General features: G+C 36.2%; 1 protein-coding gene and 2 long non-coding RNA genes across 4 annotated transcripts in view; 1 reads left to right on the top strand and 2 right to left on the bottom strand.

The window, feature by feature from the left end:
* LOC149795211 (uncharacterized) overlaps positions 1–25373 on the bottom strand; it is a 138730-nt gene that overhangs the window by 89952 nt on the left and 23405 nt on the right. The window lies entirely within an intron of this gene.
* On the bottom strand, positions 1078–4579 carry LOC149795213 (uncharacterized). Its single transcript, XR_016422282.1, has 3 exons — positions 4309–4579; positions 3589–3685; positions 1078–2735 (listed from the first exon to the last, which is right to left on the bottom strand). It is a non-coding gene; the product is annotated as an uncharacterized LOC149795213 (long non-coding RNA).
* On the top strand, positions 4846–8000 carry LOC149795214 (uncharacterized). Its single transcript, XR_016422096.1, has 3 exons — positions 4846–5069; positions 5762–5857; positions 7796–8000. It is a non-coding gene; the product is annotated as an uncharacterized LOC149795214 (long non-coding RNA).

The following is a 25373-nucleotide window of genomic DNA, read 5'->3' on the forward strand; positions in this document are numbered from 1 at the left end:
ACCACAAATGTATTCTGTAAAGCTTTTCATATACACTTTGTGCTTTTCATATCTAATGTATTTAATCATGCTTTATCATATATTTTATATTTGCAATAGTTTGTACAGCCTGAAAATAGAAAATTCAAAGTTGCCATTCAAGCTACTTCATAAAATAATGTTGTCTATTATTATTATTAAATGAAATCTACTGCAAATGATGTCACTTCACTGGTATCTACCACAAATGATACAGATTAATGGAAATCTACCACAAATGACGCACATCAACTGCATTCTACCACAGATTAATGGAAATCTAAAATCTACCACAAATGATGTCATTTCAGTGGTATCTACCACAAATGATGTCATTTCAGTGGTATGTACCACAAATGATGCAGATTAACTGATTTCTACCACAGGTTAATGGAAATCTACCACAAATGATGTCATTTCACTGGTATCTACCACAAACGATGGAGATCAACTTAATTCTCCTGCAAATGATGCAGACTAATTAAATTCTATTACAAATGATGCAGATCAACCGACATATAACTTAAATGATACAGATTAATGGAAATCTACCACAAATGATGGAGATCAACTGAATTTGCCCATAAATGATGCAGACTAATCGAATTCTATCACAAATGATTGAGATCAACTGTACCACAAATGATACAGATTAATGGAAATCTACCACAAATGATGTCAGTTCACTGGTATATACCACTCATGATGCAGATTAACTGAATTCTACCACAAATAATGCAGATCAGCTGCTATCTACCACAAATGATACAGATTACTGGAAATCACAGATGATGCCGATCAACTGAATTCTACCACAAATGATGCAGCTCAGCTGATATCTACTGTCACATTGTGTGAGAAAATGTGCTAACATGTTTATAAATGTCTTTAGATATAATTCGTAATTTAAACTACTTTGGGTAATGTCAATATGTATTATATAATATTATGACTTTAGACCGATTCTGAAACAAACTAACTGTCTGTGAATTAGCCATTGCGTTACGGTAAAATTCACAGCTAGTTTCTTTGAAGAACCTTGCTGAGGGATGAGAATTCCCGGCTGTACTTTTTCCATCGTATACTCTGGAAAAGGATGGAATACGATGGAAAAACATGGAAAACCCTGGAAAACGATGGAAAAATGAAATATTCTGCAGAATTTAGCATGGAAACCCTGGACACTGTGCATGGAAAATGCTGGACATGCCTGGAAAATGCTGGACATTTTGGACTTTGAAATTTTTCAGCATGGAAAACCCTGGAAAACGATGGACATTTTGGACTTTGATTTTTTTCAGCATGGAAAACCCTGGAAAATGATGGACATTTTGGACTCTGAATTTTTTTCAGCATGGAAAACCCTGGAAAAGCATGGACAGTTTAGACTTAGAATTTTTTGGATAAATTTCAGCATGGAAAACCCTGGAAAAGGATGGACAGTTTGGACTTAGAATTTTTGGGATAAATTTCAGCATGGAAAACCCTGGAAAAGAACTTAGTCAATTTTCAAGATTGGTACAAAGAATTATTTTGAATTACCTAAAGAAAGAGCAATCATGACTAAACTGCGCTGTAACACAGATTTTTGAACTTGAAACTAAACTATTATTTCAAACCTATGATAAATATATACTGAGAAATAGAGGACACAAGTCAAATAAACAAACTAAACCATACACACACACACACTTGACCCCTGCTTTAAAAAAACAAACTACAAGTGTTGAAGTAGTACATCATTTATTGTATGTACCACATATGTAATTAAATGTTCATTATCAAAAGAACATCACTATACAAAAATGTTGGTGTAACACAAACTACACATGTATGAAAAGCTATCCTGAAAAATTAATTAAATCCTGACCAGAAAATATCTGGTGCATATAAAATCATAAATATGTCCAAATCTGTTCACCACTTGAGCTTGACACTATAGTGTATAAGTATGAAATTCTGCTGTGCAGTGGTGAGAGCCATTTTAGTCCTTATCATGATGATTGGGGAGAACAGTACCATAAATGGCATTTCCAATTTCAACAACAATAATAGGTTCTCGAAGACACTTGATCCTATTTTTGATGATGAAAGGAAGTCTTCTTTCTTGTCAGAGCCAACTTCATTCCAAAGAGATGTTTGCTCATAATTATTAGTTATGTACACCTGTACAGCCCCCAGTTTCACACATTTCTTCTTTATCGGAGTACAATTTTTTGCAGATCTCACAACAAAAATTGTATTTGAGATACTCCTTACTGAATTCACATTTTTCCTTCAAATCTTTGACAATTGTCAATCCTGTGTTTGCTGAAGGAAGATGCAACTGAATTAAGTCCAAAAAGTCACATATTTAGCATCTGACAAATTATGCCTTGTTGGCAAAGCCCCAAGGACAATAACATGTTCAGACTTTGTTTGTGATTTCACTACAATATATATCTTGTTATGGGGCTATGACATAAAGTGGGGGATCTGTGACATGGGATGGGTAAGACTGAGTTGCTTCATTCACCTGATGATACTGTTCATCGTCTGAACTTGATTAAAACTCTATACTTTCTTCTGAGTCAGATGAAAAACTCATGTCATTGTCACCATATCTAGTTGGTTCATCTGTTGATATTCTCATTATATTTGAAGATTAGTATTACATACTGTCACCAATTTCATAATATCCAAGACCAACAGAACTGGATTCACCTAGATCAACAACACTGTAATGAGAAATACAAATTTTAGTGAACATGTATAATTCATATTAAAATCTTAACATTCAAACATTATTGTTTTGTTGTGGGAATTGAATATGTACAGTTAATATTACACTGTTACAGTAGTTTAGTTTGACAAATCCAATGTTAATGCATGCATCATTTAAACATGGGTAATGCAAACATGATACACAATGAATGCATGTAAATGACAAGTAATTGATACACAATAATATATTCAATCATACAAAGTACATGTGATACAACATACACTTCATAAATGTATGTGATGTTTTCAGAAAAACAACTCAAGTTTCATAACGTTTTAGGGCATTATAAGAAAAATGAAAGTAAAAATTGTATTTAACATTTTAAATAATTAAAAACAAGTATGACAATGCATAACAATAAATTATTATATCTTGTTCTGCAAGAATCAATACTGATCAGATATTTCCTGGAATTTCTGTAATTGGCTGATTTGGTTAAATATGGTGTACATTGTGCATATATTGTGTATGGTGTGTTGGATAACCCATACAGAGTGAATGTTCTGTTCAAACACGTACATTGAATATTCTGTCTGTAAATACTGAATGATTTCACCATATACTCAGAATTTGTTGAACTCTGAAAATTCCACTTAGTGTTGTATAGTGAAATTTGTTTATTCCTTAAATTATTGATATGGTAATGAAACTGTGTTTAAGATATGAGCCATGTTAAGCTGTGAATGTACTAGGTAAGAACAAATGTATGAAGAATAATGCTTATCTTCACACAAATAAACGTTGTGGGAGACAGCTGCAGACATTATTTAAAATGTAAAAAAACTCTCTATTACTCCTGGAATTACCATTGTTTTCTCTTCCTCCAGTACATGGTGCTTTTAGGAATGGACTTTGTGGAATTAACTTCAAACTGCTTATATATTTTGTCCTGAACACCAGTACCTGTAATACACAAACAGCATTAAAACGTTTACAGACTGTACAGTCAGACTGATTAAAACATTAACATATCGTTCAAAAATCATCTTCATGGTAAAACTTGTTTACATTTTAATCTTGCTAAGATTAATGTGAAATTTTTCAAAATTTCTTTTTCCAGGACTTAAGTTACTTAAGTTATGATTTTACTTATATATGTAGTAGTCTGAAAATTTAGCAGTAACCTAAAGACCTTTTTGGACTAGATCTACAAATACTCAAGAAATTCACAACTTTATCATAATACCAGAGCAGTCCCTGTTTGGGCTTACATGTATCACTGGAGTTAACATTTCCAAGACTGACAATTACAAGGTTATGGCTGTTAAAATAAAATTCCACAAATTAGGTTGCTTTGAAAGTTATATATACATATATATTGAAAAACAAAAATACCTACTCTAATTTTAAAACTGGTGCAAAAGGAAACTTGTTTTTGACCTTGTATATCTTTTCACATTTATTGAAATACTTGCTTACAATTTAATTATCAGTCATACATATATAGTGTTGGGCGGTTAATCATATAGTCCGTTTATACTTGGGCAAACTAGATAAAGTCGAGACTCCGTTTATTTCATACTCACCTATAATATTTGGGTGTCCAATTTGTGTTGTCTTTCCATTTGTGTTCCACACCTCGACACGATATTGCCTCTTGGTCGTAAACTGTGTCTTCTAAAACCACTTTACTGTAAACCAATCATTTCCCAACATATCCAAATCACGGCGTTGGTATCCGATGTATAGATATTAACTCTTTAGATAAATTATAAATCAAAAGAGAACAAAATGTCTGATTTTTCTGTCAAGTGTTCGCCTTCACGTATCGGAGTCACGTTTTTGTCACGCAGAAATAGCCGAGGTTGTTCCGTATGATGATGGCTGATGAAGCTGACTATGATGGGATATAAAATTATGTACTTATTTTTTTCTAACCAATTACTACATTGAAAAAGCCGGCATATTTCGATTTCATGCGTTAGAACCAAATTTTCTGTAAAAAGAAAAAAACAAAAAAAAAAACCGTTTCTGTAAATTTTGGTTCCAAATTTGGCACCCGAAATACGCTTTGGATAACCAGTCTAGAATTTGGGCGCAATTTTCGACTGGAGTGTCATTGAAATTGTATAATATAAAATATCCCAGGATTTTAAGATGACCACTGAACCAGATATATCACTGGTTATATGGGTGAATGATCGTCCCATTCAGGGAGGCATAATCTGTATGGCTGATGTACACTCGCCACGAAAAGAAATGAAGGAATATCGCACGGGAGAAAAAGTGATGGCGGTTTGTCGTGGATTCAAGGGATACCATGAGTGTATTATTGCGAAAATAGCAGGTAAGTAATTACTCAGTCCAGTTGTAGCAAAATTATTTGCACGGCCGCCAAGTACCTTAGCTGCGAAAGACTTAGCGTGACGTAAATTTACGGAAAGCTATTACGAAATATATCCTATGGAACAATTTCTTTTTTTTTTATGCTGTTTGAAGACGGATAAATTAAACGTCAAACTTGTAAGGATATTGAAAGGTATGTGTTATGTTTTAAGCTTTGTTTACATAATTGGCAACATTTTTTACTTATCCTAATGCACAATGGCCAGTCATCTCGTGTCTGTCTTTCAAAAAAGTTGGTACGTGCCGGCCTTGCGAATATACATTTCCAAATTGTAAATTTCACTTTAAATTTTATTCACCCTTGATATTATTAATGATCTGACTGGTATTTGTATTTTTTACATTTTCGTTATTATTTAACAGACAGTGTGCTATTTGTAGCAATAAGTTATATTTGTTTTAATTAATTTTAGACTGTGACTCGGAAATATACCGGTAGATCTCTTTTCCAATTAATCTTCAATTCAGATTATGGCTTGTTTCTGTCTATCCAATTTATATTAAGCCATTTCAGTAATATTTAATAGTAACTTATTGTATAATTAATAAGAATGTACAGTTGTAAACTGTTGGAAATGATTATCAATTTTCCTCACCAAAAATACTTGTTTAGTTTGTGTCCTTTAATTTCAGAAAAAAAGTGGCAAGGCACAGTTATGTAAACAACTTGATGGCGACAGCTTCATTGAAATTCATCGATCTTTTAATTTTGAATTAAGCAAGCAAGAGGTAATACCACATTTGTTTCAAATTCAAATGTCTAGAACATTAGCTGTAACCTGGAGTTGTGTATGTAGATAAGCAAATATATCAGAAACTTAGCGCGTATGAATCATCATGGTGAAAATTTGGATTAAATTTTTTTTCACACCCAGCATGAGGCAGAAATATGTCAAATTTTGGATTTTAACAAAGCTGCTAGATAAATATTCAGAATGCTGTACAGCTCTGTTGAATATATTGGCAAGACACTAACTGGGGCAAGAGCCAATAATAAGCACACACAAGGCCACCTCTCCAAGACCAGTCCAGAATTCAAATAATTTATGGTATATTTTAAATTAGTAACCATGCGTTTTAAACTTTGTTAACCTATGACAAAATATATGCCAAATTGTAACAAAATTTTTTTATGAACTAAGGCTGGAACATTATTATGAAATTTAAATGTATACACAACTACTACTTGAAACATTATAGTGTAGACAGGCAATATTCAAATGGACAATGTAAATCTACTTTCAGTTTAAATGGTATAATCACAACTGCATATATATGGTAGCCAGTTTGTGTGTGCGTGATTCAGATGTTTAGTAACGTAGCTTTAACAAATGTTTAGTCACATCGCTACGATGTCTGCAGTGTGGCAATTTATAGTGATGTCTAGCACTGGGATATCATGCCACAGACGTGTAGCATAATGTCTCCCACCCATTCACATTATCTTGACACCAGGTTGACCAGTCCTAACACTAACCTCTTAACCGTTTACCTTATAGAGCATAATTACAAAGTGCAGCATGCTATAAATAGAGCACCTGTTACCTATTCGACTCCATACGCATAGGCCTGCCTGTTAACTGTTAAGCAATGTAGTGTATTTTATGTTAAACAGCAATTGTAACCATTTTACATTTTTGGTACACATCTATTATGTGTGGAAAAATTTAAGATTAAAAGTCTGATTGTTATAGCTGCGTAATTATTTTTCACTGAAGAATTTTTTACGTGTTTTAAAATCTTGAGAGGACTCATTCACCGTCATGTCAGTGAGGCCACGTGACCAATCGTAGCTGCCATTTCTTATACTTGAAATTTACAATTTGTCGTCTGCATCTACATCACTAAGTCATCTGAATTTGATAATTTATGAAAACTAATTGCTGCCTGCATCAATATCAGAGCCTTTACCTAAGTTATTGAATCTTTCGTAGTTCTGATTCTAATCGTGACAACTTCGTAAGTACTGAATGAAATCCGTGACCTCCATTTTGGAGAGTGGAGATTATGACCCAGTTGCTTTAAATAGCAGATATCGACCAGGGCATAAACAGTGACCACATGATCTGATGTAATTGTCATTCACAGAAATGAATGTAGTATCTAAATGGGGGTTTTCCCCGAAGGTGGCGCTATGAAAACCAGCTTAAAATGGCTGATGTTTACAGCAGGCGTCAAAAGGCGCTTCCACGTGAATGGAGTAGAGGCGTCAAAAGACGCTTGCATGAGGTGAAGGGTTAATGCTGAGCACCAGGCAAGGCAGCTAATAGTACCATTTTTTAATAAGTCTTTGGTATGACTCGGTTAAGGGTTCAAACCTGTGACCTCTCACACCCGTAGCAGGCGCTCTAACCACTTAGACTTAGGCCACAGGAGCAGTTAGGTAGCCAGTTTAATTTGTGATGGAAACCACAGGTTTTTAAGCCTATCAAGTTAGTCATCAAGCCAAGTGCCTCATTACAATTACCAACCTCAGGTATTGTAAAAGTACTGTAATTGCATGAAATGTTTCAGGCATAACTCTCATTCTCTCACTCCCCACTCCCTCTCTCTCTCTCTCTCTCCATATATATATATATATATATATATATATATATATATGGGATTGAAATAAATTTGAAATCTTGCTTGATTCTATTCATTAATATACAATGATTTGTATTTCAGAAATCATGAAGGAGAAGTATAACATTGGGGAGGTGATGGTGAGACAGAAGCTTTGCGATTTGGTTAAACCATCAAGAGTACCATCACTTCTACAGACTCCAGTGGTGACAACAGAAAAATAAGAAATGTGGTGAATGAACTATGAAACAACACATGTAAAAAAAAATATTTTAAATTTTTTAATTAAAATTGAGATAGAAATTAATGTGAATTTCTGTTATTTTGTTGTTAAGATTGCTTCAGAATAAATTCAAACTATAACTAGAGTAAGAGAACATATTTTTAGAAACTCAGATGATGTTAAGGAGCCAGTAATCTGGATTTTATGACACACCAGTAGAAGTGTAGCGATATTTATGACAACTTAAGCCATGTTGTCTACTGAATACTTGTGCACAACCTATTAAGCTACCAGTGACAAGTATAGTTTTTAATTTTTGTTTCCTTGTTTAAAAGTTACTAAACATCACAGTCAATACAAGGAGTTGGTTGGGGTAATTTGGATCATGTTCTTCTTGAAATTATCATCAAACAAAAGTTGCATCACTGTTAAAAATCTCGTTTTCATAAAATATTTCAACAATTTTCAGCTAAATTTTAGTGTTGTCCAGGGTTTTCCAGCCTACCCTGGTTAAAGACTGGAATATTAGTCCAAATGCTCCAGCATTTTCCATGCTAGAATTGTCCAGGGTTTTCCATCATTTTCCATGCTAGAATTGTCCAGGGTTTTTCAGCCTACCCTGGACATAGCCTGAAATATAGTCCAAATACTCCAGCATTTTCCATGCTAGAATTTTTCAGCATTTTCCATGCAAGAATTGTCCAGGGTTTTCCAGCCTACCCTGGGCAGAGGCTGGAATATTAGTCCAAATACTCCAGCGTTTTCCATGCTAGAATTTTCCAGCGTTTTGCATGCTAGAGTTGTCCAGGGTTTTCCAGCCTACCCTGGACAGAGGCTGGAATATTAGTCCAAATACTCCAGTGTTTTCCATGCTAGAATTTTCCAGCGTTTTCCATGCTAGAATTGTCCAGGGTTTTCCAGCCTACCCTGGACATAGCCTGGAATAATAGTCCAAATACTCCAGCATTTTCCATGCTAGAATTGTCCAGCGTTTTCCATGCAAGAATTGTTCAGGGTTTTCCAGCCTACCCTGGACAGAGGCTGGAATATTAGTCCAAATACTCCAGCGTTTTTCATGCTAGAATTTTCCAGCGTTTTCCAGCGTTTTTCATGGAATATGATGGACATTCTACAGCCGGGAATTTAACTCTCTTTGTTTTGCAATCAGCAATGATATCACCAGTTGACTTAGGCTTAGAGGCCAGAAACCCGACAGGATAAAACATCTGTGATACTACCCCAGACAGTTTTCAAAGAGACCACCGGTATCCATCAGAACTTAGTCAAATTTTGGGGTGGGTTTCCCATGCAGCCAGACATTATTCTATCACATTTATTGTGAATGGATCAGTGCATGCCTGAACATTGGCGAGAGCAGATCATAGGGAAGTTGGAGACACTAGACTGTGTTCCAAAGTTGTGTGCTCATTAAAAGGGCAGGAATTAAGTTCTAGGAACTTCAAATGAGATTGAAACAAAGGCTTCTGAGGAAGATTTCCAGGTGGGATAGGACGCCACCCAAAGATCAGAAAGAAGGAGACTAGGAGAGCAAGGGTACCAGAAGTACCATTAAGCAGGCCAGGAGAATGGAAACAAGGGTACCTGAAGTACCAACACGGAGGTTGAGAGATGGAAACAAGGGTACCTGAAGTACTGACCAGAAGGCTGGGAGAACAGAAACAAGGGTACCAAAAGGACTGACAAAGAGGCCTGGAGAACAGAAACAAGGGTACCGGAAGGAATACAAGGTGGAAGTTACAGATCATTAACATAGAAGGGACATGGGAAGGAAACTCTCTCACCTTTAATTTCGCGTGATGAAATAATTGGCAGTTTTGGATATGCTTTGTGTTGATTGGAAGCATTTGCATTGAAAAATTGTCCTGTAGTTGTGAATACCAAGATAAAGTTTATTAAATTGTTATACCTTTTACCTTATTAATTTTATATTTTATACACCAAGTCTGTTGGCTTTGCTGACTGGGGCTAGGAGCTTTTTAACGTTTTAGCTGTCCATTTTTCTATGGTCGTTAGTAATAATTCCATTAGGGCACATGACATCTACCACAAATGATACAGATTAATGAAAATCTATCACAAATAATGTCATTTCACTGGTATCTACAACAAATGATGCAGATAAACTGAATTCTACCACAAATGATACAGATTAAAGGAAAGCTACCACAAATGATGTTATTTCACTGACATGTACAATAAATGATGTCATTTCACTGATACATACCACAAATGATGCAGATCAACTATCATACTGAGAAAGAAAAACTTCCAGATAACTTCTTCGCAAGCACATGAATAGAATGGGACAAAAGAGCATTTGAGTCTCAAGGCCTTTCAAAATCATCACACCTAATGTTAAAATGAGTCTGAAGGTCTTTCAAGTGAACACACCTGATGTTCATCCACAGTGTTGAACAGGAGTGTCATTCTACATTGATACACTGAAACAACATTGTTTCAAAAACTTTTCTAAACTACATTTTTCATGAGGAGTTCTTAAGTCATAGGTGAAAGCTAGGTCACTGAGACCTATATGTAATGGTTTGGGTTCCAGTCATACTACTATGGGCAGATGATCTCTTGTCCAGAAAGAATAAATGGATAATATGTATCATAAAGGTGTAGGAGCCAGGCTAGCAGTGATGGACATGGCAACCCCAGAATCTCCACATGTTGTGAATATATAAATTGATAGGTGACACACTCTTTAGAATATTACCCATGCCTTCAAATATCTGCTCTGGTGGCCTAGTGTTTAGAGCATCAGCCTCAGATGTGGGAGGTTGTGGGTTTGACCCCCCCGGAGTCACATCAAAGAATTACAAAAATGGTACCAACAGCTGCCTCGCTTGGTGCTCAGCATTAAGAGGTTAGTGTCAGGATATGACTGGGTGGGACATCATGCTACATGATGCCCCAGTGCTAAACATCACTATAAACTGCCACACTGCAGACATCGTAGCGATATGACAAAAAAATTGTTAAAGCTACATTAAAAATCCTAATCAGACACATACACACTAATTACAAGCTTGCAAACAAAGCTAACCTAGCTAGCTGCATCAGAAGAACTGATATGGCATGATTAAATTATTCTATACATGGTCACATACCTCCATTTTTCTAGCCCTTGATGTGCAAAAAGTATGTAATATTAAATATTAAAATGAAACTGTTAATATATGATGAACAATAATTAGCATGAGATCTTACTGTCACAATGAAAGAAAAGAATGAAGTCATCAAATCATTTAATATTTAATCAGATAAAAATATAAGAGCATATGCATATGTGTGAAGAAACTCTTTATATTTTTGTTCTGTACGGCTTTAGAAATTTTCTACTAATTTACTTCCATTAAGAAATCCATTTGGGGGAGGTTGGTGTCAAATGGTTAGGTTCCCTCTAAGCAGCAGAGGGGGCGAACAGACCACTTGTCTGAAACCTAATTTGCTTAAAATATAAGCTTCTTCCAAAATAAAAAAAACATAAGGTCACTACATACCTGACCGAGAGTTATGTTTACATATCAGAGGTCCCCGCCCTCTCTGCTGCTATCAATTTATCCAAAAATTTTATCAAGTCTGTTCTAGGATCATGTAAATTTATTGTTATCATTAATTTATCCAAAACTTTTATCAAGTCCAATACGATATCTTGTTCTAGGATCATGTAAATTTATTGTTATAAACCCATGCTGTGTTGATTGTGCTTGTGAAAAGAAATTTCTGAATTTAATTATATCCATGTCACTGCTACACCAAGTTTGATAAATATTTCGCAACGTATACGTATCAACTCCATTAAACATAACCAAAATATTACAGTTATCTCTGATCACTTTTGGTATTTGTGTGTATCGCTGAGCAACATAAATCACATCAGTGTTTTTATGTCTGCCACGTGAAAAAATTCTGGCAGGGTTTGATTGTTTATCCAGCATCACATCATCGTATACAACTAAATTATTAATAAATCCATCTAAAACATCAATGCTCAGCGCTTCATCAATATCGGTTATAAACTCTATAACATCCTTATCTTCGTCCAGCAATCTTGCGTTTTCATTGAAATCTTTAAGTACATCATAACATCATTGATCATCAACTGATGGTGCTACCAAATACAATTTATCCCATTTTAGCCATCTCATTATCAAATTAAGTAATAATTGCGTCTTACCTGATCCAGATGGACCTATTATTATCATTCTGATTGAATTTGGCAACGCAGGATGGTGTTTAATTGGCTCTTGTTTTTGTGTCGCTGAGAAATCAATTATATCCATATATAAATAATATGAATCTATATTGTTTACGTTGCAAAGTTAAAACTCCAACTAATGATCTATCTATGGTTACAACAAAAAATGCAAGAATAGCATACGGTGGAAGATGTGCAGTATGTAACAGAAAAAAGTTTTCGTTTTTACCCATGAAGGATGGTGGTGATATTGCTAAATTAATGTCAAAGTTCCCAGGCACTCCCTGGGCTAAATACCCAGGATAAAAACATCTACCAGGATATAATTATTGTGGTCCTGGTACCCGACTTGATATCAGGCTTGACAATCAGGATCAACCAAAACCAGGTGAGTATCCCATAAATGATATTGATAAAGCATGTCACGTTAATGATGTGGCTTATAAAAATAAAGATCTACAACATAGGCATATCGCAGATGTGAAGTTGATTCATTTGCTAGATTCTGTAAAAAATAAAAATATCAGAGAATCATTAGCTAATTGGTTAGTAAAATCTGCAATGAAAGGTAAACTCATATTAGGGGCTGGTAATTAATAAATGGAATCAATTTATTATAGTCCAAGGGGATATTGGAGGGGTAAAGCAGCAATTAGTAAACTCGCTGATGCAGCAAAAGTCAAACATTCTACTGCTAAAGCGTGGTTATCCAAACAAGCAATATGGCAAATTTACCTACCATCACCGAAACGAATTCAGTACGCGTATTTCGATGTTGGTGTTCCTAATGAAGTTCATCAAGCAGATATTCTGTTTTTACCACATGATACTGTACGTAGAAAAACATACAAATACGCGTTAACTGTCATTGACGTTGCAAGTAGATATAAAGAGGCAGAACCATTATCAACGAAAACATCATCTGAAGTAGCCGATGCGTTTGAACGAATTTATCAACGAGGATCATTACGATGGCCACAACTATTACAAGTTGACCCTGGCAAAGAATTTCTTGGTCCAGTATCATCGTTGATGAAACAACATAGTGTCAAAATCAGACGAGGACACACTGAAATTCATCGTGATCAGGCAATTGTTGAGCGATTTAATCGAACACTTGCTGAGTGGTTATTTGGATATCAATACGCGAGGGAATTCATTCAAGATAAAAGATCTCGCGAATGGGTTGCAAGATTACCAAGTGTGATAGCTGCATTAAATAATGAGATTACTCGAACGACCAACATGAAACCTATTCGTGCAATTACCAAAAAAAATATATCCGTACAACGACGTGATTTTTCAACACAGCCAGTATTAGGTAATGTGACCGTAAGATATTTATATGAACGAGGTAACTTGAAGGTGGTAAAAAAAGAGCGACTGATCCTATTTGGAGTGTTACCACACATAAGATATCCACCGTGACAAGATCCACTGGTAGACCAGCAATCTACAGACTAGATTCAACTGCTCCTCAACGCGGATTTGTGCGTGAACAACTACAAATAATTCCCAAGGACACTCAATTACCACCGCAATCACTTAACTAGCACCTCTACGTCGATTACACTCAAGACAAGTCAGCATCACATTATCTCGTGTATGACCAAGATGGTTATCTTTCCTATCTACGGTAAATTGTCTTGAATCATTTTTCAGATACCGCCATAACATTATACAATTACAACTCGCACAGTGATTATTCTGCTGCTGTTTCAGCGTATTAATAAATTCAGCGTCAAGATCAAAGTCGCATTTATTTTTTTATCACATTGTTTATAACCAGCTAATTTTTTTCTTATTATGTTACTGTCGATTTCATCGTTGATTACTGACTCGTTCATGACAATTCTCCGTAACTGACATATTTTCCTGACTCGTGATACTGCGAGATAAACTAAGTTTGACCACGAGATACGATCATCAACGATCCAAACAACTGTATCAGTAATGGTTAATCCCTGAGATGAACGAATCGTCATCGCGTATCCCAGTGTCCATGGAGATTTATTCATCGATAATGTGTCTTTGACAACATTAATATCAACTGCGACAATATCATTCAGTACTAAATTCTGTTTCTCGGTTTGTCCTGGTATATCAACGTCAATATTTTGCCGCCGTGTAACTGTTGGTCGATAACACAACGGAACTGGCAACGTTGGAAATTTTTCTTGTTGTAATTGAAATAATTGCTGCTGAAGTTCATCTCTGACTATCTTTCTGCTTACAACGATTAGATCGCTTGGTTTCCACGTGAGTAAAAAGTCGTTCATGGATGTCTTTGGAATCACCTTACGCATTACTTCGCATTGAATTTTATTTGATTGCAGTCTGATTGATTTTTTAAACTCCCTTAATTCTGCATCAAGTGCTCTGTAATCATCAGTTATTTCTTCAACGTGGTCAGCAAAATCTTTCAGCCATATATGTGGAGATGGTCCAACAAAAGGTGGTGGTTGACCGTGATCGCCACACATTATCACGGCAGTATTTCTTGTTAATAGCCAATCAAGGAACATTTTTAATGTTTCTAACGGCACTGTACATATTTCATCCCAAATGATAATCTTTGGAATATATTTCTCACCCATCCTCAAAGATGTCCATGCGTCACCCTTCCATCGAAAGAAGCTGTGATAGGTACATGATTGTACTTCTCGTTACTTCATCTCTCGCGCGAATCTGTGTGTAGGAGTTAAAACGATCATGTCCGAGTTCTGAAATAGCTCTATTACTCGTGTCGTCTTGCCAGATCCTACCGGTCCACTCAGATAAACTTTTATTTCTGGTTATTGGATCGTACACCGATGGCACAGAAGAATTTTTCAGTGTTTGATATTTTTTACGATAAATATCTAAAATCGTAACGTCAGCGGATTCTGAATAATGGAGTATGTTTTCTTTTTTTATCCTCCACGAACCCCACTGTGCATAATTATTGATGTGTAGTTGTTCTAGCAATCCTGAATATTTTTTACATATATAAAACGAGTCTGTGGCAACTCTGACAGCGAGTGTAGAAACTTTATTTATCATCGATAACAGATTTATCGAAACATATGCGAGCATCGATGATCTTAAATGTGTGTACTAAGGCGACTCACCGTCCATGTAGCTCACCATCGTGCCTAGTTTAGTTCCATTTAACAAGAAAGCTATCTCTCGACTTATAAAAGTGTTTTTCTTCGTTGTATCAGCGATTATAAAATCTAACTCAGCATCGTCCATGATCAATCTTGCACAATGTCGTTTATGATCGTATGATCCTCCTTGAGTGAACTTGCCAATTATTTTTCTGGCAAGATCTTTCGTAATTTTATTCTCATAATCTGTTTTATCCGGGTTTTCATCATCAGAATACTGTTTTTGTTGTGGTAACCAAACTTCGGTTTGTTTCCGATATGATATAATAGCTTCGCTGATCGTCAACGATATTATTATCGCACAATCAAGCATGTACCGTAACAGTACTATTGGTGCCCACATTTTTTCTGAAAAATGTTTTCCAAACCAAATATAACAAATTGTATGAAGTCCCATAGCAAACTCGAATGACACGATACGTGCGAATCCAGTCAGATCAAAATCCGGTAATGGTCCATTTATTGATACTCGTGTCATCTCGTGCGTCGGATGACCGAATCGTTCAAAGTACACAGAACAATCTCTGTACCCGAGAAAACTTCCGGGATAACACGCGACCATATCAACAGAAAAACATCTTTATAATTATATTTAGTATTCCATAATCCACCGTGTCCGTATTCAACACAACTGGATATTATGTCATTGAGAAAATCAAATCTAGTTGGTTTCCACGAATTTTTCTTTCTAGCAAAATGAGTGCAACTGACGGAACAGTAAAACAGTTACTCAATAGTTCGTCAGTATCATCAGTATATTGTAGTGCAAGATTTTTCATTTTTTCGTGGAGAAGATCTTCTCTATAAATAACGCCATTAGGTCGTACAAACTGATTGAACTTAATTTTTTCTTCCACGCCTGATTCGTTGTTAAAACTCTGAAATAACCATACTGACACAGGATCGTCTATACTTATTTCGTTAATAAAATCAAACATACCTCCATCAGAATTATATATGGGGTAAATTTTAACAGTTCGATTTCGTGGAAACAATGTTACTGCGCTAGTCCATGCATGTGCGTTATGATCAATAATTTCGATCGAAGCACCTTTTGATTTATATTTTGATTCAAACAATATTTCTCCTGTTATCGTCGCTACGGTTATTGGGAACTTTAGTTTTTTCCCTAGTTCAGCCACAGCTTTGATAGACGCCCCGGTATCTTTAACCATTTCTCGCCACGTGTTTATTATTTTACGTCTTTTATCCGTTAAGCCGTTTCCACGGGCCGCGTTTGTAAAATGTTCTATTACTCGTTCAGCCACACAGTTTATTTTTAAAAATTTCATCGGCGCCAGTTTATCAACGTTAGGTTTTTCATTTATCACATAGATTGCATAAATAACCGCGGTCACAGGATACACTCGCTCATAATACGGTTTGTCAATGCCAGTCAGTAGACCTGGTTTAGAATCTTTACTTAGTCCGAGTTTTTCCACCCTTGTGCACAGGATCATATTTGTCACGGATGATCCAATTACCTGTTTCTGTTAACACGACAAATTTTATTCTGAAAAGATATTTGCAATTATCAGTGTAGTTAATGATAGTTGCTGCTCGCTCGTCATTCGTCGTAGCGTCGATGACATCGTCGCGTATAATCTTGAACGTTGACCATACATGAGATGCACCATCTGTGTGAAATTCTTTCTTGGCGCCGTGAATTTTATTAATCAAACTTTTATTTTTCGGATCAACCAGATCTCGCATCGGTAGGTCGGGAGATATTCTGTCGAGATTAAATTTATCTGCGCTCCAGGGTTTGATTCGGGACAATCTATCGAACTCGCTCATATTATATTTCAAACAAGTATTTAAATGAAAAATATTATATATAAATGTCCCAGTGCAAATGGTTGATGGTCGGTTCATTTATTCGCTGTAATAAATCCTGCAAAAACAAATTCTGCGGACAACATTCACAGTCTGTTCGTAATGGTAGTTTAGGACCAATACCGTGCCTGCGATGTGGTGCTGGAGTGCGAGGAAAAACACAATTGTGTGCTCGCTGTGGTGGTAAGCGATACAGAGAACTTAAAAGATATTATGATAAAAAAAATAAAGACTGTGACAGATCTATAAAATCCGTAGAGGACTATCTAACTAAGTTTTCAGACAAATTATGATTTAAACAAATACATTTATATATAAATGGAGCAAAATATGAATGTGTTTATGAAGCATCCTATCATCAAGAATTACGAATCAAATCGTAATGGTATTATCAGAAACTGTCGGCTAAAAAAACCAGTTGGTGCTGTTAATAATACTGGTTATCTCCAGTTTAGTGCTGGGAATAAAAGATTATTGTCATCGTTTCGTATTCGAATGTTTCTTTGGGATAATTAAAAATGGTCTTGTGATCGATCATATTGACGGAGATCCTCAGAACAATTCCCTGCACAACCTTCAGGCTATTACATATAGCGAGAACTCCGCGCGGGGAAGGACTGGTAAACACGTAAAGATTCCCAGAGTGGTCAAGTCTACAAATACAGAGACTAGAGAAGAAATAACATTTCAGTCGATGCGTGCTGCTGCGAGATATTTTGATATTAATCCACATTCTGTATATTTTGTGGCAGAAAAGATAACCAGATCTGCTTTCTCAAAAAGATACAAACAAAGAATCATCTTCCAATATCAATGATGGAGATAAATCGTGAAGTTCACCGTGATAGGCGGGAAGAAGAAATTGCGCAGTTGAAATTACTGCAACTAATATTTATATGAGTGTTGTGTTGTAATGACCGGGTTCTGGCGTGAATGTTGAATGAGTAGCTTCCAAATCCCAATCTTCCATAGATGGTATAACCATCGCTGTTAAATCTTCTGCCGGTACAACCTTTTTTTCTGTCACTGTTAGTTATTCAGTATTAATTTCGCGTATTCCAGGTGAAGTGAGGATCTGTTAATTTCGCCATCAATACAATCAACGATAAATACTTTTTCTTTTTGTGTTATTGCGGCCCAGTCACCGTAGATTATTTCTTCATCCATATATAAGTAATTATTTTATATTTAAATCGTAAAATTATACCACCTCGAATTATATTTTGGGTCTGATACTACTTACCTGAAGAAGGGGGATAACTCCGTTCAGCATAACCCTGTAATTGAGTTACTTCCCTTTGACAGTGTTTACGATCGTAAGCGGAAGTTTTACTGTAATACTTCTATTCGCGATGTATTTTAACTATCTACGTCGTAATTATTACTTGCACAAGGATATTTATGGTTTCTAACTAAAAATAACTGCAGTTACATTGCATACGCTGCAGAGATACATTTATTATTTTGATGAAATGCGGAAAAAACCCAATTATGGGTTTTTCCGGGTTCCTCCACTATATACTGGCCTCTGCGGTGGCAAATTGAACCTTTCTGACCAACTACCCACATATAGTTTCTGGCACTATATATGAGGGGGAAGTGATTTTGGGGTCCTATCGCCTCTAAACGTGCTAGAATGCGATGGCAATCTAGTAGGTTATGGGGTTGTGCTGTCCTTATATGTATCCTTGAACTCGTAGATTGCGGTGGCAAGCTACGAGTTTATATGAGGATTGTGCTGTCCTTAACTAAGATTATATGTTCTGTTTATCCTCTAAACTTAGTAGATTGCGGTGGCAAGCTACGAGTTTATATGAGGATTGTGCTGTCCTTAATTAAGATTATATGTTCTGTGTATCCTCTAAACTTAGTAGATTGCGGTGGCAAGCTACGAGTTTATATGAGGATTGTGCTGTCCTTATATGTATCCTCTAAACTTAGTGGATTGCGGTAGCAAGCTACGAGTTTATATGAGGGTTGTCTTCACCAAACACACCCTCTTAAACCTCTAGGCCGTTGTTTGACGGGTTAGGGGCTCTCATAAGGGGTTGTTGTTTCGTGTGCCCACTGAACTCGTAGAATGCGATGGCAATTGTCCTTAACTAGAAGTTTATTTTGTTTTGAATAGAATTATCAGAATAAAACAATATTTCTGAATATAAGCACCTCATCAATTTCTGAATAAATAAAATATTTCAGATTAAAATAATTATTTCAGAATAAAATATTTCTGAATATAAGCACCTCATCAATTTTTGAATAAATAAAATATTTCAGATTAAAATATTTCAGATTATAATAATTATTGCAGCACTGATCAATTTGCATAATTTTGAGTACCAACCACCCCATCAGAATTAACAAACTGATCAAGTTACATGATTTTGAGTACCAACCACCCATTAGAATTAACAAACTGATCAATTTGTACCAACCACCCCATCAGAATTAACAAACCGATCGATTTGAACCAAACCACCCCATCAGAATTAACAAACCGATCGATTTGTACCAAACCACCCCATCAATTTCTGAATAAATAAAATATTTCAGATTATAATAATTATTTCAGAATAAATAAAATATTTCTGAAAAATCATTAAGATTTCACATTCAGATTCACTATCAATTCTCCCCGTAGGTCAATTAAGTGTCCAAGGTGGTCAGTTAGTTTAAAATTTATTCGTGTTAACGTATTATTATGACACCGCAGATAAACAGGATTGGTTGGTACTTGCACGATCAAATCCCCAGGGGGTACTTGTGGTGTGAACGTGTATAAAATGTATCCTTGTTGAGCCTGATTTGATTTTCCAAGATCTAATTGATAGCTGCCATCGATCACATCACAAACGAGATTAACTGCGATTGTCGATGTTATATTAACTACTCCCGGTGAAACATGTCTGCCGCCGCCGTATATATCATTGTCATGTCTGAGAATAAGCGGAGGTGGGGCTATTTTTTTCCATGATTCGATGATTTAGGGAAAAGTTCTGTGATAATATCGTTCAGTGTTTTTACTAGTTTGTCAGCATTAATCCCTGGTATTACAAATGTTGGTAATTGTTGTTCAGTTATTTTGTAATGATTGAGGAACCACTGTTTAGCGTTATAATTATCAATAATTTCATCACTGTGGCAAATCATATTCCAAATTATAGTTTTATTAACGTATCTAAGATCTGATATAACCTGATTTAGATGTTTTATCGTCTCAATGATTTGCTGCTTCACATCATCGCTGTAGCTATCAGAAAAGAAATTTCGCAGTTTGTTGATTGATTGTTTAAATTCAAAATTAACAGGATCTGTATATGACTGAATAAATTCCTTATCGACGAGTGGATTTACTCTAACATCATGTTCACGTATATTATTTATTATTAGAGGAAAAGATTCACCATCAGGAGCAGTAAAATGAGAGCTAAATCCAGTCCACCTTCACGGGTATTTATCTCGGTATTTGGGAGTTGTTATAAATTTCTTTTCATCTGTGATAAAATCACCCCGACGTGGTTCTGGTGGTCCATGATATTCTCGCGGGATTTCAGGCCAACCTAGTACGGATCTTATCGATGATTGATAAATATCAACGGCATAATCAGGAGAATGTATCTCAACCGTAGAAGATAGCGTCGGCTCATGAACGTTAATCGATATTTTTGCTTCTTTTCCCGTTATTGAGTTTATTCTGCGCTGAAATTCTTCATTGATCTCTTCAATCTCGTAACTGCCAGTTGGTATCCCAACAACGTTCCAGTCAGGTGTTCCATCGGGTTTATTTTTATTAGCAAATACAAGCGAATTATTTGCTGGTGTATCATTAAATAATTTCGATCTGATATTTGGCCAACTGTGATATACTCGTAATTGCGCTAGTGCAATTTCTTTTACTGGAATCGCAGTTGGAAAACTGACGTTAAATTCAGGATTAATCGAACTTACTGAGATCATCGCTGTTTTCAGCGGAGTAGTGTTTGTCACGATCTGCTGAAGTAGCTCTAATGATGTCATTATTTCATTATTTAATATATTTGTGTCTTTAATACCAGCACAGTTGTATACGCTAGTCATCGCTGCAAACTCAAAATCGGATATAATTCCATCATTAAGACCTGTTGATAACAACAAAGATAACTTTGTGTATGCTACCGTCGCCGTGTGCAACTTTATCATATAATCGGATAATTTTTTATTCGTGCAAGTACCTATCTTTTTTGTAATGATATTGAGCACACCTGCAATTGATGTTGTAGCTGAAACACAGATTGTTACGGCTATTGGTGCCATTATTGTTATCGCTGATAATAGTATACCGGTGGACACAACAACAACAGCGGATACTGAATAAACGATTACGTCAACGATAACTAGTCGTCGTCGATATTTCTTTATTTTTACCGTATATTGTTCGACTCGATTTTTTAAGTTCGTTTGCCATTCACGTGCTTGATCATACCTGTACACGCCTGAGGTACTCATTATATTTTATACAGTAACCAATTGAGGTGTTTCAGCTACAAATTCTAAACACCACCAGAAAGATGCTGCGGTTAATTTCTTATCAGCTGCTTCCAGAATAAATACTTCTTCGTTTCCGTTATTTAATATGATAGACACAACTCCAGAAAACCTGTCGGTGGAATGACGCCATGGATACGTTGTAAAAATCTCGAATTTTGCAGCACTAAACACAGACAGCCTATACACGCCAGTGACTGCCGCGGTATATTTGATAGTTTTATTTTGCTGTGACCATGTTGCGAATCCAGATGACACCGTGCATACGATATTGGTAATATGCCCGGGAGTTATTCCGGCTGGAATTTTAATCAGACTAATTTTATTAACGATATCAGGAATTCCACTTACGACATCTTCTAATGTTTTTTAGTTGTTTCTAGGTTAGTTTGGTATCAGAAAGTTTTATGTCAACGGTGAGCGGAGTGCCGAAGAATTTATCGATGGTTTCATCAGTTTTTTGAAAATTTCTTCGAAATCTTCCAAAAGCGCCTACGTGCACATCATACTCGGCCCGTAACGTGGATAATTTACTATCTACGGTGCTGTGCTCGGCCTGTAACGTAGATAATTTACCGTTAACGGTATTGTAGTTGACGTCGACGTATTTTTTCGTCGCGGCATCTTCGTCGGATGTTGGATCTCTTAATACTGTTATCTTGTTTCCGTTCATACTGAGTTCACCTGTCATTGTGTCGCCGGTGTTTCTTTCACGATTAGCAACACTTTGTGCAATTTCATCTCTGATGGTTTTAAGCGATATACTTGAATCTCTGATTCTACCGCCGTCAGTAAACACAGGAATGTTATCCGTGACCGCACCGAGTACTCGTCGAACTACATCATTCCATTTGATATTGCTAGTTTTTAGTTCTCCGTATCGGTCCTGAAAAAGAACAACCTCATCTGGGTCAACTCCAGCCAGGTTCATAATATCAGCGAGTTCATCTTTAGTCGCGTACAAATCGATGTCGGATTTTTTTTTCTTACTGGTAGAAGAAGATCTTCCGTAAATATCAACCACTATAATGAGATCTATTGTTTAAAACGAATTGGTTGCTTGTATAATCATACACGACTTTATGAGGTGGTTTGGATGATTTTGATATAGCGTTAAGTACATTAATTACTTCATTGCCTCATATTGGCGGATCCGTGAGTGTTTGTGTTGGTAGCGTTGAATACCAAACCGCTGTGTGAAGTGGTGCGACATACTTGATAAACTCACGAGGTGGAGCTAACCCGTACGAATCAAAATAAACGATTCCACGTGGATCAATTGCGTATGCGGTCCAATGAGTACCAGGTCCGGAACGTTCATCGAGATTAATAATACCTGTTTCAGCGCTGTTTGATCGGTCCGGCAATTGATCTCGCATAAAAACACCTCTGAAGTTTTTTATTTTTAGTTGTTTAACAGCATCAAGTAAATCAAAATTTGATGCTGGAATTAACGAAGAGATCCTGGAAGCCTCAGACCTTTTCCCCAACGAGACCCCGGTAATCTTAATCCGGTCCCTCTTTTTTTTAATCCTCGCCCTGTTGCTTTCTTTAGAGCCATTCCAACAGTACCTAATGCGGCTGCTTTTGCTACGGCAGGTGCCGCTGGGGCAATTAATGCTCGAATAGCCGCGAGAAGTGGAAAATACCGCCTGTTTTAATTGAGTCTTTAACCGCACCCGCAGAGAGATTAAGTTTGACGCCTGTTTTTGATTGTTTAGCGCTGTTGAAATGCTTAAGTTGACGTTCTGATAATGATAGTTTATTTTGACCGCCCGTGATCTGATCTCGCTTTAGTGATAATTTCATTCCGCAGTTTTTTGCTGAATTTGATTGAAGGTTTTTAATCTGACCAGGAGTCAGACTGACACTAACGTGATGATATGGCATTTTATGATAATACTTGTGTTTAATAACATGATTAAAGATTTTCCACTGGTGCATCAACGACTCTCATTCGTCCACTACCACCTTCAAGTAACATCGCTTTGTCACTGAGTATAACAGCGATTGCTCTGTAGAAGGTACCACCACCTGGCGGGTTATTAACACGAGCTCGAAAGTGTATATCAACGACAGATTGCTTGGATAAATCAAGATGCTCCAGCGAAAAGTAATAAATCGGATACAGCTCTGTAAAATCTAACTGTGATATTTGCAGCCCAGTATCCACGTTTTGATCACGTCCCATAAATGACATCAAACGATGATATGCACGAGCTACATGGTTTTGAGCGAAATTTAATAATATATCTTCTGATGGTTCCTGGTGCCATTTATTCTTAACGAAACCTTGCTAACCCCAAGTTGATCAAATATATGTGAACGTTCTTGACTATTCGTCCGATCACTATTTTGAAGCGCAATAAAAATATGTCGCGGCACGGAAACTCCCTGTTGCGAAGCTATATTCCATGTGAATAAACCATTAACGTTACTTTGAGCAGCATCTGTAGTTACTGTTAACGACGATAATAATGTTTTACCGCCTTGATCCGTAAAAGAGAGTAATTTTTATTCTTCAGCAATAGATGGAATCATTACTGGCATCCACAATGAAAGCTTCGTTATATTTACTTTACCATTATCACCAGCATCAGCACTTCGCCAGATTGCATCATTATCATCAGTTTTTCTTACGAGCACAACTGTGTGTTTAGCTCCGAAGATGACCTTTCTGACATTTCTGCAAAATCCAAAAATGTGAGACAATGGAATTGCACATGAAAAATTTATATAGTTTTCTGACAACGCTTTTCGGCGTGTTGCAAAGCCTAGGTTGTAATTACCATCAGCCTTTTTTATAAGGTGGCGCTATACAGTTTCGCATTTTGCATAGGGTTAGGAATTTAAAGAAAAAGAATGTCCCCGGCTTTCCTCACTGGTTATACTGGCTATTTAAAAAAGACCTTGTATATCTTAGGTATAATGCAAAGAACCTTTAATTCCCTTTATTTTGGTGTATGATTGATGGGTGTACTATGGGTTATAGAGTATACAGCTTGGCCTTACTTCAAATGTGCACCTTTCAAAAAAGTGCTAGCTCTACTTGGTCATTTTCACTTCCTGAACTTCAGAGGTCATTTGTATAAAAAAGAGCCGATAACTTTTTTTTACATTTGATATATTTGGTAATTCATTCATTGCACTTTCAGAAGCTGGTATTGTCTAGTCTGGCAAAATTCATTTTCCCTATTTTAATAGCTGCTATGTATAGTGCACTTTAGACTAATTCAGACTGATTTTTTAACACAAGGGAGCAGTCATTTTAGTTAGCAGTGTGCTTAAATCATGTAAAATTTCCAAAAGTACAATATCCAAAAGAAATATCATCCACATTACATTAATGTAGCATAGAGGTATGCAAACATTCTCTCCACTGTGCATGTTTTAAATGCGAACTACTTCACCTTACATACGTCACTCTCTCAAAAGTACTTATTATCTGGTGAGCGCCACCTAATATCAAAAGCAGCACCTAGTCTGGCTTCATATCCAAGTTCAACTGCTGGTTGTGGATCATCTGCAGTATCTCGTGGTGTCCGTAATTTAATATACGGTTTATGGTTGGCGTGGTTAGTAATATCTTTAGCAAACATCATTGTTGGACCGGCTGATCTTGTGTAATCATCAGAATATCTCGCTAGACCAATTACTGTTGTAGCAACATCAACATCATTCTGAATCGATTCGATATTTTTTCCATCAATCATGTATGTGGCG

The sequence above is a fragment of the Sinohyriopsis cumingii genome, chromosome 7 (assembly GCF_028554795.1).
Source record: "Sinohyriopsis cumingii isolate HCF-2022 chromosome 7, ASM2855479v2, whole genome shotgun sequence".
In the NCBI taxonomy this organism is placed as follows: domain Eukaryota; kingdom Metazoa; phylum Mollusca; class Bivalvia; order Unionida; family Unionidae; genus Sinohyriopsis; species Sinohyriopsis cumingii.